This window comes from Tursiops truncatus, chromosome 3 (genome assembly GCF_011762595.2).
Source record: "Tursiops truncatus isolate mTurTru1 chromosome 3, mTurTru1.mat.Y, whole genome shotgun sequence".
Lineage (NCBI taxonomy): Eukaryota > Metazoa > Chordata > Mammalia > Artiodactyla > Delphinidae > Tursiops > Tursiops truncatus.
In genome coordinates, this window is record NC_047036.1 from 24548013 (window position 1) to 24562138 (window position 14126).

Below are 14126 nucleotides of genomic sequence, written 5' to 3' on the forward strand. Positions count from 1 at the left end.
TAAAAATTTACAATTTTGGTTATAAAATAGAACCATTATTTGACATTCATGTAAGAGACCAGTTACTGTCAATAAGAAGACAGAATAATCATTGGAAAAACTATCTGTTTCACTTCAAAGTGAAATGAGGAACAAACTGTGGATGCAATTTACTCTATTTATTGAAAATCAAAATAATGAGTGTCATATGGAGTATTCACTATTCCTTTGATGAACTCAGTTTGGCACTTTTACAAACAAGGGAGCAAACTGGGAATATGACCACATGATAAAACCAAGCAGGGTAGTTAAGACACACAGATACAGTAACTTTAAGGGGAAATAAGAACACTAAATACAATGTTGAATAGAGCAAATGAAACAAATCAATTACTAATTTTATATTAAAAATCAACATCATCTTCTTTAAAGACCGTGACAAAATAAATAAGCATAGCATGCATGAAACACAACGCTTCATTTTTAGAGTTTCCATTTTTGAGAAGAATTATTTCAACTTATGTATGATTTCCCTAGAAATAACCAAAAAAATGAACATTTGTAGTATCTTGCATAACTGCACTTCAGGTCCTCCTGACATATAGTAAAGCTAATTCTATAATTCTAGGCATTTATTATGTGTAAGAAACAAAGATTTTACATACTTTTAATTCATGCAGCCTTCAAAGAATTAACACACAAGAAGTCAGTATTATCCCCATTTCAGAGTCTTAGAAACTGAAGCACAGAGAGATTAAATGACTTGTTTAGAAATATCTAGGCAGTAAGAGGTAGAGCTGACATTTCTCAACCATTCATCGTGGCTCCACAACCAGAACTATTAAGTGGTGCCCTCCTGCCTTCTGACTTGGGTTACATACAAATATTTTCTCTCTTAAACATAAGATGGCTAACACTTTGAATTGTTGAGTTTTGAGCAGTTATCTTATATATTTTTTTATATATATGTAAAATATATATATATAGTGGGGGGATTCATTTCACATAGTATTAGATGATTTAAATCTTCGAAAGATTGTTATTATGATCTTCCCAGGGAGAATTAATTATACATTATATGATATTCATATAATGTATAATATATAACACATGGGTGTTAGTCATCCATTTACTATGTTTTCAACCTCAAAATACAGACTTCATGCCTTCCAAATGTATAGCACTCTGTAAAAATTAAATGATAAACAGAAACCTCAATTAAATAGAGTCAGGAGACCAGAAGGGGGCTGCTCTCACACCCTGAGACAATCGCAGAGCCCAAGAAGAAAGACTCCCCTTCTTTCCTGGCGAGAACTCAGCCAATCAAAAGCCATGGACTCTTTGTTTACTCTAGCCCTCCAACTTCCTTTTCCTCTCTTTAAGTGATCTCCTTCCATTGCCATGCAGGCACTTGCATATGGCTTGCTGATACTTGAGATTCTCTGCTAATACTGAATAAACTTATCTTTGCTGGACAAACATCTGGCAGTCTCTTTGTTTCAGATCAACATTTTGGTGGTCCATACAGGGACCGGTGAAGACCCACAAATGCTCCAGGGCTGGTGAGCAAATAGGTGTGATACCTGCAATTGAGCCCACTGTTGCGCACTGCTTTTCTCTCTGACCCTGGTGTCTGAACGCACATCTCTTTCTCCTGAATCCAGGCTCACACGCTCTTTGCATTTGAAGCTTTCCAGGCTTTATTCAGGATCTATTTTAAGGTTCTGTCTTTCTGGTTAAGGCCTTCTTCTGTATATAGGTACTTGTTTGGTACTTTAGTTGTGACTCTGACATCAGACTGTTTCAACCAAAGCTGGCTGAAAATACCTTTGGCCCATTCCTTTAAGAAAAGGGGCTGCTTCACTTAAATTGTACCAGCTGTCCAGCCTTCAGCCCACTCCTATGAAATAGGGGTCATTCTATGGAAATTGGCTGAAAAGTCTTTGGCATGGCTCTTCTTGGACTAAGCTATTTCCTTAGAATTGGCTGGATTGGCTTGAAGGCTGACTGAATTGCACTATTTGAGCTGTAAATTATTAAGCTGTTGGAAAACTGTTCTTCTACTCTAGAGAAAAACCTCTCAGAAATGGGATTCCAATTATCGAAATATTTTGAGGGTGCCCTCAGCTACAAGGATTCCGGCTGATTTTATGTTTAAAAACGATGATCCTTCCTCATATGCCTTTGTAAATAAATGGGCCAACTTGACCAAAAACAATTCAGAATATCAATGGTCATTACGGGGAACTTTTGAAATCCCCAAACCTAATAACCGTAAAACCTAACTGGATTACAATAGCTTAAAATTTTCAGAACTTATGGGAATGTTTATTGCGATTGGTGTTTTTGAGGCTTCCAGACATTATCAGAAGCCTAAAATTGCCTCTCTGCAAAACAAGAATTTAAGGTTAACTGAGGCAAACAAATGATTAAAGAAAGATAAAAAGGCCCCCAAATCTCAAGGCTTTTCCTCCCTGGCTTCCTTGTCTTAGGCTCAGCCTCTGCCACCATCTTGTCTCTCTCCTTTGGCTCCTGGTGGCCAGAATCCATCACTGATACCATCTTCCTCCTTCCCTTCTATGCTGCCTATGCCTTCTCTATACCCTCAAATCCCCCTTTTCCTTTTCTCAAAAACTCTCTCTACTTTCTTTTCCTCTGAACTTTTACATACCTGTCCCTTTAAAATTAAGACTTCTGAGGATCCAGCAGCTTAACCCTTTAATTTCTTATATTCCCTGGACTGAAGCTGAACTAACAGCCACAGTCAAAGATTTTCCCAAAGTAACCAAAGATCCTCACATATTTGCTGAGGAATTTAATACAGTCATACAAACTTATCAACCTGGTTTCCCTGACTTATATAAGCCAGTTCATATGCTTGTAAGTGAAGGCCAGGCCCAGCATTGGATGAAAATCATTAATTGGGAAAACCCTGAAAGGTCTCTAAGAATAACAACTGGGAGAGCAGCCCACTGATATATGATATGATCAGGCTTGGGCAATTGCTAGGTGACTTCACTGAGCAATTCCTAGGGATCTTCCAAAGCCTGTTGATTGGAACAGAATTCAGGTTGTACACAAAACATCTAATGAACCTGTTCATGACCACTGTAATCAACTTCAGATCGCTTTTAAAGAAAATTTTGGTCTTCCTTCAAATGTTGATTTTTACCCAAGTAGCTTTAAATCTGTATTTATTAATGGGGTGAACCAGGATCTTTGCCTTACAGTAAAAAGGACCAGGATGGAATGGGGAACTATGTCCACTCCAAATTTAGTTAATCTGGCCAACCAACTCTCTCACACTCTAGCTGTCACCTCAAAAAAAGACCACCAAAGTTCTTAATCTTCAAGTCCAGTAATTGAGGGCTTCCTAATGAAACCAAAACCCTGCTACTCTGTGCTATTACTGCAAAGAGCAAGGACCTTGGAAAAGAGATTGTTTGCAAATTTACACACTTTAGGCGCCTTCACCTCACTCAGCCAGCCTTTCCAACCTCCCAGTTCCCAATGAAGGGACTCCAAGCAACCATAGGGGTCTTCCCAGTCCTTGCTTTTAATTACCTTGGAAAAACATTTCTCCAGATTGTGAATGAATCTCGTCCACCCCAAACTGACACTGAAGCCACGTTCTAGAAGTTGAACCCCACTACTGTAAAACAGTCCCTGCCCTGAAGCAGTAAAATAGTTCAAATAGTAGGGACCTCTATCCAGGGTCTCCACAGGCTGAAATCAAGGCTTTGGCAGGGACTGCAATCCCATTTTAGACGTGAAGTCCTTCTCCGAACTCATCGGTTACCGGCAAAATTAATTCCCTTATAACTTTAAAGGATGGAGACCCTCAGCATTAAGAGGCCACTCATTGTTCTCTATCCCATGGCCTTCACAGCATGGCAGTTGGTGTCCTCAAAGCTAACACCGGAGCATCTTTCTGATGCTTCACTTTCCTTTAAATGGTCTGCCTCACTAAATCAGGTCCACTGAAGAAAATCTCCCTATTGATCAAGTCAAAGTGAACTGATTGGTGATCTAAACACAGGGATAGCATCCCATCATATGCACAGGTTCATTACACTCAAGAGGAGGGAATTCCATAGGGCACATATATCAGGGGGCAGAACACTTGAAGTGTCTTAGAATTCTGTCTACCAGAGATCATTTTCCCAATTTTAATACAAACATAATAAACTTCCTTTCTTCCAGGTGATCAGATTAGAAAGGGCTTTAACTTTTAAAAATTAGCAATTTAATGGATGTTGTTTTAACATACAGATACATGCTTTTTATGTACTTTTTAAATGTAAAATGCTACATTCTGTCTACTTGAAGATAGTCTTTTAGCTATGCTGATGTTTTCCACACTTCAAATTCTCCATTCCTCTTCTTTGCCAAACTGCTGTTTGAAAACTTAAATATGAAAAATTACATACTTGCATTTATTTTAAAATTATTTGTGGTAAATATATTAATGTTGTACTTTTATATTATCTTAATATATTTTAATATACTTTGTTGAAAGATTGAGACTTCATTTTATTTAAAAGCAAATAAACTCATCTATGTTAATGAAAAACAGACATAACAGCTTAAGTATGATATAAAACTTCTAAGAATTTAAAGGACTGAAAGCACCTAACTGAATCAAGCACGTTCATGGTTTATAGAAGGTAGCTAAACTACCATGGGTGCCTCAAAATAGGTGAAAAATCTAATCACCCTTTGGGAGTCTCTGGAAGTGAGAAACTTAAGGTCAGGCTAGCATGAATAATAATAAAAGGAAAATATTGTCATCTTTACACTTTTGTTTTCTAGCCCTCAAAAATATTTTCCCATGGTGAGTAAATTATTTCTCCAACTTTTAATCTTATACTCACTTTTCTAGATGCAAGTGGCAGATTCTATACTGCAAGAAATATTTTCCAGCTTCATTGCAGGAACCAAAATATTAGCTGAAATGTGGAATTACCTCCTCCATTGGGACTGGGAGGCCAATCAGGGCAAAGCCTTATGTATTATAGCATCTCCTGTGATAGTTTTTAGAATTTGGTGAAAACCTTATGTATTATAGCATATCTCCTGTGATAGTTTTTAGAATTCGGTAGATCTCATAACGAATTTCACCTGGTGGCAATCTACTGAGATAACATATGGCCACAGCAGATGCTTAGCTACAGCGTGACCTGCAACTGAAAGTTCATTGAAAGGATAAGCAACGTTAGCACTCCTCTATATAGTAGGTAATTTGACTAAAAATATATCTACTTATTATTCATAGATGATAATTATGGACTTTTTGAATATGCATGACCACCTGGGGGGGGATAGGAGGGATGGGAGGGAGACGCAAGAGGGAGGAGATATGGGGATATATGTATATGTATAGCTGATTCACTTTGTTATAAAGCAGAAACTAACACATCATTGTAAAGCAATTATACTCCAATAAAAATGTTAATAATAAAAAGAAATAAAGAAAAAGAAATAGTGAGGGCTTCCCTGGTGGCTCAGTGGTTGAGAGTCCACCTGCCGATGCAGGGGACACAGGTTCATGCCCCGGTCTGGGAAGATCCCACATGCCGCGTAGGGGCTGGGCCGGTGAGCCATGGCCGCTGAGCCTGCGCGTCCGGAGCCTGTGCTCCACAACGGGAGAGGCCACAACAGTGAGAGGCCCGCATATTGCCCAAAAAAAAAAAAAAAAAAAAAAAGAAATAGTGAAAAAATAAAAAAAGCAAAGCTTAAATGATTTATATTGTTCACATAAGGTAATTGCGTCCATTAAACAAAATTAATTCTCACATTTAATTATCTGTTTATAACCTAGTTCTTTAATATTAAGAATATCATTTCTCAAGAAACAATGTAATAAATAGTGCTTATATTCTCAAGCTAGCACGTTCTCTTCAGTCAGTTGATACTTTAAAACAATGCAAGTTAATGATAATATAGTTAAATACGTAATTATTATTCTAGCATAGTTTATTGCTATAAAATAAAACAAACTACTAGTAAAAGTACTTAGTATAGTCAAGTTAATTAGATTATTATAAGAACTTTTGGTTACTCCCTTGGCTTCTAAATATAAATGATACTAAGTTTTATTAAATACTATTTCACTTCAAGTCATACACTTTGCATTCCTTATAACATATATCCAGCACTGTTCATAATTCACATGCCTCAGCTTTGATTAGAATATGCTCCTATCTCACCAGTAAAATACAAAGACAGTCTGATTTATTGCCCTTAGCACAGCCCTATTACATAATATGTATTCTTTTAGATTATCGATTGTCACAGGTTCTTGAGGTCACTAACCCTCTGAGCCATATGAATTCCCTTATTATGGCTTATTTCCTGGATGTTTAAAATTTTGTGTACGTGATCTTTGCAGCTGTTTTTGTTGTTGTTGCTGTTGTTTTTACTTGTTTTCTCCCTGTAGGAGGATTCTTCCATTTCAGTTACCTACTGTTGAGTAACCAGTCATGTTACTCATGAACTATTGGTTTAAGTCAACAAATTATTATTTCTCATGGTCTTGTGGTTTGACAACTCTCAAGCAGATGGCTCTTGCCTGGCATTACTCACGTCATGTGGTTGTGACATTGATATACTGTTATTAATTTGAATACATAGTTTATTCCAAATTCCTTAGATTTTACCTAATGCCTTTTTTTCTGTTCCAGGATCCCATCCAGGATACGACATTACATTTGATTGTGATTTTTTCCTGAGGCTCCTTTCATCTGTAACAATTTCTCAGATTGTCCTTATTTTTGCTGATCTGGACAGTTTTCAGGAGGACTGTTCAGGTACAATATTGGGATTTCGCTGATATTTTTCTCATGATTACAGTAGGGCTATGTGTTTGGAGAGGAAGACCACAAAGGTAAGGTGCCATTTTCATCACATCATAATAAGGGTACATATTATCAACATGAATTAACACATTTTCTGTTGACCTTGATCTCATGGCTGAGGTAGCGTTTGCCAAGTTTCTCACACTCTGAAATGCCTCTTTTTTCCTCACTTCCTATACTGTACTCTTCAGAAGAAGGTTACTATGGCAGTCCACACTTAAGAAGTGGGGATTTATGCACAACTTCCTCGAAGGCAGAATATGTCTATACATAAATTATTTGAATTGTTTTACACATGAGACTTTTTTATTCTCCCCATTTATTTAGATATTTAAGTCATTTACTCATATCAGTACAGACTCATAAATATTTTTATTCGGGGCCATTATGCAATTTTACTTTATGCTCAAAATGCTGGGAGTTCTTTCAGTTGCACCAACTATGCATCTTTGCCATATTCCCATAAATATGTGTGGTGGATATTCCACGATCATTTTTTATAGTTTGTATATTATGGGCACCACTTCTCCAAGGAGCCCTGGCTCCTTTTACTGGAGAATGGTATTAGAAACCAAGATCTGAGTGCTGGGGATGCTTGCTGCTACTGGAGTCTTTGCTTCAAGGCTCTTTCAGCCGAAAGAGAATGGAAATATATGCCTGTTTACTATTATGTATTTTCACTTATCTATATATATTTCTATATGTAACCATCTGCATCTATATTAAACTATGCACAAACTCATTCTGATGTTTCCATCTAGAATTCATTACCCCAGGGCTCATTTTAGCCTCCTTCTCATGCTTATCTGTAAATTTCCATTCCAAGAGTGAAAACCTTAGCTCCCACCAAATGCCATTAATTGACACAATGTTTTCAGTCCTGTGTACATGAATAGAGTATCAATATTGTTAACCTGCACCCTTAATGGAAGAAATTTCATCAGTTAGTGTACAGTGCCTATGTCCAGTTTATTTGCCTTTGGACTAACAGACTCTAGTCCTTTCCAAAGTTACTGAGGTCAGCACTATTTTTGTCACCCCAGTCAATAAGGTTGTTGCATATATTTGTAATACAGTGAGATTCATTCTGCTTCTTTGCATATCTAGTAATTTTTTTTGTATGCTGGGCATTATAAATGCTATAATGTTGAGAATAAATTTTGTCTTAAGTTTCTTTTTGGGGGGGTCAGGTAGTTAATTTAATAATGGGTCAGCTCTATCTTTAGGATATTTATTTTTAGCTTGTTTAGGGTAGGCCTATGAAATCTCTCATGAGAATTACCTTAATTCTGAGGCATGGCCTTACAGGGGTTTAACTGAATGCCTGTGGTGTTTAAATATGTCTCCTGACTGCTTGTTTGGAATTTTTACATATCCCAGTATACTGTGCAGTTTCCACTGCTTCGAGGTAATTTTTCTCTGTCAGTCTACGGAGACTCACACTGTATCTTCACCATATATTTATTATATGATCAAAAACTTAGAGACTCCTGTATGAATCTGTGAACCTTCTTCTCTGTTCAACACCCTGTCACACAGATTTCAGCAAACCTTGCTGCCATGAAGTCTAATCTCTCTACCTTACTAACTTTTCAAGGGTTCCACAATCAACCTCAGCGCTACTTCCCAGCACTGCAATTTGGAAAGGGCCTCCATGCAAAGTGTAGGATTATCATACTAACTTCCCTTTTCTTAGATATCATAGAATAATGCTGCTTATGTCCAACATCTGAAAAACAATTCTTTGTGTTTTTTGTTTTTTTTTTTCCAGGAGAGCTAGTCTAGTAATCTGGTGGCAATTACTCCATTATAGCTAGAAGCAGAAATCCCATAGTGACAGTTTGAGACAACTTTTTTGATTTCTATTTGAGAAAACTGAGTTTTAGAAAATTTAAGTATCTTGCCCAAGGTTGTAAGTCATCACTGGAGGAGAGTTACACACCCCAGTGGGTCTACTGCCCAAGCTAGCCATTATAAGAATTTACTCCTGCTTCAACTAAATGTGCTTACATCAGCTTCTTAGAATCTTATGATAAAGCACTGTGGACAAAAGTTATGCCCTTTAAAACACTTTACTGTAACCCAGTGAATTAGATATGAAGGACCAGTTAGATATGATACCATAGTGACATAACATATTGTTTGAGGTTAATATGCCTATAAAATTTTAGATGTGTGTTTACAATGAAAATAAATATTTATAGTAAGTGTATACTTAATTCAGTCACTCCTGATTTCAGTATTATATCTACATGCATAATGTTATAAGCACAATTAAATAAACAGAGGAAAGAGGAACAAAATATATACTACTATAGTCTCAAGTACATCAGATTAATCCTGTTAGAGTATGAATTGCATCCATTGCCATTATTTTAGAAATCATTAAATCTTTTAGATGGGGAAGGAAATGAAAAATGAAATAGGACATAGCAAGCATTCTGAGGTTGAACAATGATATATACCATCACATTAGATGCATATTAAAGTAGATTGCTAGACAGAGAAACTGACAAATAACAGTTAGACAGATAAATGGAATATGTGTAACAGGCATGTCAACTCCAGTTCTAGATGGAGAGATAAATGAAGTAGACCAAGCACCTGAATACAGATATTCCCTTAAGTATGGTCCTACAGATACAGACCTTGATCCTGCCATAAGCATCACTGCCATCTACATTACATATACATATACTGAAATATTCTGAAAGAAGTTAAAATCTTTAAAGAAAGTCAATTCATTTAATTTATTTATTGTCTTATGTCTGCTCCATGAGGAAGAGGTATAAAGGAAATAGGATAGACTTCAGGCATGAAGGAAGCTGTACCTAAGTGGATAAGAGCAAAATTTCTTCCTCACTTTGAATCTGGGGACTACATCTTTTTGGCTGTGGAAATTTCAACCAGCTCTTAATACCTCAAAGTCGCTCATTGAAAAATAGGTGTTTAATCAAAGCTATAATGAGGTGTCACCTCACACCGGTCAGAATGGCCATCATCAAAAAATCTACAAACAATAAATGCTGGAAAGGGTGTGGAGAAAAGGGAACCCTCTTGCACTATTGGTGGGAATGTAAATTGATACAGCCACTAGGGAGAACAGTATGGAGGTTCCTTAAAAAACTACAAATAGAACTACCATATGACCCAGCAATCCCACTACTGGGCATATACCCTGAGAAAACCATAATTCAAAAAGAGTCATGTACCAAAATGTTCATTGCAGCTCTATTTACAATAGCTAGGACATGGAAGCAACCTAAGTGTCCACCGACAGATGAATGGATAAAGAAGATGTGGCACATATATATAATGGAATATTACTCAGCCATAAAAAGAAACGAAATTGAACTATTTGTAGTGAGGTGGATGGATGTAGAGTCTGTCATACAGAGCGAAATAAGTCAGAAAGAGAAAAACAAATACCATATGCTAACACATATATATGGAATCTAAAATAATATATACGGTTCTGATGAAACTAGAGGCAGGACAGGAATAAAGACACAGAGGTAGAGAATGGACTTGAGGACAAGGAGAGGGGGAAGGGTAAGCTGAGACGAAGTGAGAGAGTAGCATTGACATATATACACTACCAAATGTAAAACAGATAGCTAGTGGGAAGCGGCTGCATAGCACAGGGAGATCAGCTCGGTGCTTTGTGACCTCCTAGAGGGGTGGGATAGGGACAGTGGGAGGGAGACACAAGAGGGAGGGTATATGGCGATATACATATACATATAGCTGATTCACTTTGTTATACAGCACAAACTAACACAACATTGTAAAGCAATTATACTCCAATAAAGATGTTAAAAAAATAAATAAAAATAGGTGTTTAATAGATGCTATAAAATAAAACTTATTTTTATATAACACCTAAGATTATATACCATGTAAAAAACACTTAGTATAGGAAACACAGTAACCACTTATTAAATGCATATCTTAGCATTTCTTATGAACATACATCATCTATGAACAAATTATTTTTTTCAAAGTTGATTCCAGTATATATCAGAATTTCCATGTTAAACCCCTATACTCCAGGAGATGACTACCCACAAGACTACAGACATTTCTGGACCTTATCTATATGAGGCAATATTTATTATTACACCTGTCTTAGTTTTAATGATGATATATGCAATCCACCTTCGGGTAAGCTATATAGTGTTAAATATTACCATTTAGAACACAGTATTTGAAAATATTTGAAAAGCAACTTACTTATATGTAATTCTGATACTAGTTACCCATCTTTTCAAGAAGGAAAATATTCTATCTTTCCTAAGATTGAATTAAAAATGACAAGAACACTCAGCCTCCAAAATGTTACTGATGCTGAAAATACCTTCTATTAACACCACATTCTCTAAACCTAGTGAAATTTGGAGAGGAGAATGAAGGAGGATATTCCCCATGTTTCCAAGTTCAAGAGGAGGGATAACATTTATTTCCTGGACTTGAATACAAGAATAGAAAAAAATAAGAAACATACCTTTCACGAATGGATTTGTCAAGGCCCCCTGTGTTTAAAATTGTAATGACCTAAAATGATAGAGCAAGTGGAGTGTACAGCTGTGGGAGCTGAGAAACAACCATGTTTGTTTGTAAAGCAAATAGCAGTGTGATAGAAAAGAAGCAAGATGCCTGATGTGATCAAAATACCAGTGTCACAGTTTCAAAAAGAGAATCTCATTTCCAGCAAAATAGAAAACACAACTACAGACTAAGTGCAGACATTAAATTTTTATAAAGGCCAGCCTAGTCCAGTATACACATGCTATAAACACTCAATAAAATCACGTTCAGTTTGACTGACTTGGACATGAAGAATGAATGTACAGTACTATATAAAATCAAAAGATTTAAAAAGATTAAAAGTGAAATGACCCTCCTATAGAAAGAAAATATTCCTTTTGGGCTATTTTTTATTTCTCTTACCTAACATTTAGATGTTTACATGTTTCAAAATATTTTAATTCACACATACATACACATACACACAAACTTTAAAAACTCTGATTACTTACAAAATTCCTGTGAAGTACAAAGAAAAACAAGGACTATTAATTTCTATTTTATATAATACAAAACTGAAATCCAAAGAGATAAAGGTTTGGCCAATTTTCATAAAACAGTAATCAATAAAGCATGAGTGAAAACCAGCCCCCAAAATCTTGAGTTTTTGTTTTGTTTTGTTTTCCCATCACCACAGAATAGGGAGATGTTTATAAAGAATTCACTGCCAAGTATATGAAGACAGACCCTTTTATATCCCATTATTTCATGGTCACAACACTATGTGGTTGTCAGAAAAGATAAATTTCTCCAATGAGAGACTTTACGTAAGCTGTTAGAATTTCCACAGTAACTACAAAGTCAGGTCAATAATGTCCACTGGTGAATTTAGTACAAGAGATCAGTCTTCTCAGTGATCTTAGGAGGTTTGTTGGAAAAAGATCCTGGGGGGAGGCGATAGCTTGCATAGCTTAGTACCCTTAACTCCACACTTGGCTTTATCTTACCTTCATAACTCAACTATCCTGAACTAACACAGAGATTCCTACATCATGATCTTGACTCTGCAGTTCTCATGTTTTAGCCTACTCTTAGTTTTATATTTTGTAGTAATTTTAAAGAATCTTATAGAAAGGTAATAAAATGAAGAAAACAATATGAGTATAATCATTGTTTTTTATTAAATTTTTCTTTCCTTTGGTGTAAAGTATCTCTCATTATCTACTCTGTATCTTCTCAGGTTATGCAGTATACATGTGGAGGGCATGGCTACTGAAGAGAAACTTTCCAGGTGACAAAGCCAGTTATTTTCAGGATTTATAAACTTGTAGTATATTTAAAAGTATAATTTTAGTGAAAATTCACATAATGTAATTGAGCATATGTAAGTCCATTTAGATATCTATTCAAGCTCTTTTCATGAAGGTAATTGCTTTTTGGCAGAATGTTGGCTTTTTAACATTCTTCGCATTCAGTGTGGAGCAGAAAACAGAAGGAACCAAGAGAAGAACCTGGAACATTTTTCAAGTGGCCTAAACATAAAGTTCTGAGAATCTCTGATATTTTCTTGACTTTTACAATGACTTCACGTAAAAAGTCAGTAAATATACATTCAAGTTGCTAATACCAATTCAGAATCTGTTTTTTCCACCCCAAAGTTGAATTATTTAGGGGATTGAATAAAGCATGCAATTTCCACATGCAAATGCACGAGAAGGAAGGGGAGCGTTCAATACATGCACAACTGTAGTTGCAAAATCTCAAAACTTGCCTATGCAAGTTGTAAGGATGGCATGTTTCTTTTCTCTGTGGATTTTGGCAGGCAGATAAAATAAAGGACCACTAAATAACTGTACGCACAAAGGAGATAGGCATTTCAGAGAAGAAAAGCATATTTAGAACGGAGAACAAGTTAGAAAACACAGATATATTGGAGCACATAGCTGACTGGAGTCAGCTGTATTTCTATGGAAACTTTATTTCTTTAATTTGGATAAGTTCCAAAAAGTGGAACCATTTTTTACAGTCCTTCTATGGCACAGAGTAAATAGATACAGTTTACCTAAGCACACTGAGCAGATGAAAAATTCCACAGGCTTATAAAACCAAAGTGGTCTCTTCTTCAAATATTCAGCCTCTGGTGATGGCGAATGTGTTTGTTTTCTGAGAATTGCATGTTAAATGAATCAGACAGTTAATGGAATCTAATTTCTTCAGAGGCAGATACTTCTAGAGAGAACCTCAACCAAGATGAAAAACTTCCACCTCCAGAATCCATTAAAATAGTTTAATCTAAATTATAATCCATCAAACTTTGTAAAAGTAGTTTTGTATAAAATCAGAAAATATTAAGCCATTCACTAAGTTAGGCTGTATCCTTGAGGAAAAATTTCTTTGCCTGACTAATGTTGAGATTTGACACTGATTCCACAATCAGCTGGCGAATCAATATCATATTAACTACACTTATAAATAAGTGATCGTTTATTTACAAAGAATACTGAAAGCCTGTGTAATTAATCCTTACTATCATAATGGTACAGCTATACTAATTATAGTATAACAGTGAATAAAGATGATAAGGTCTCATATAATGTCACAGCTATAACACTGGCATTAACAGCCTAGAGTTCTCTAGTCAATATATTGAAATCTTACTTCACCTTTCTGTCTAGTATAGGTTAAGAATTTAATGACCTTTAGGAGCTTTCCAATATTGTAATCTCTCTAAATAAGTATTCTCAAAAAATATTGTTCATACAG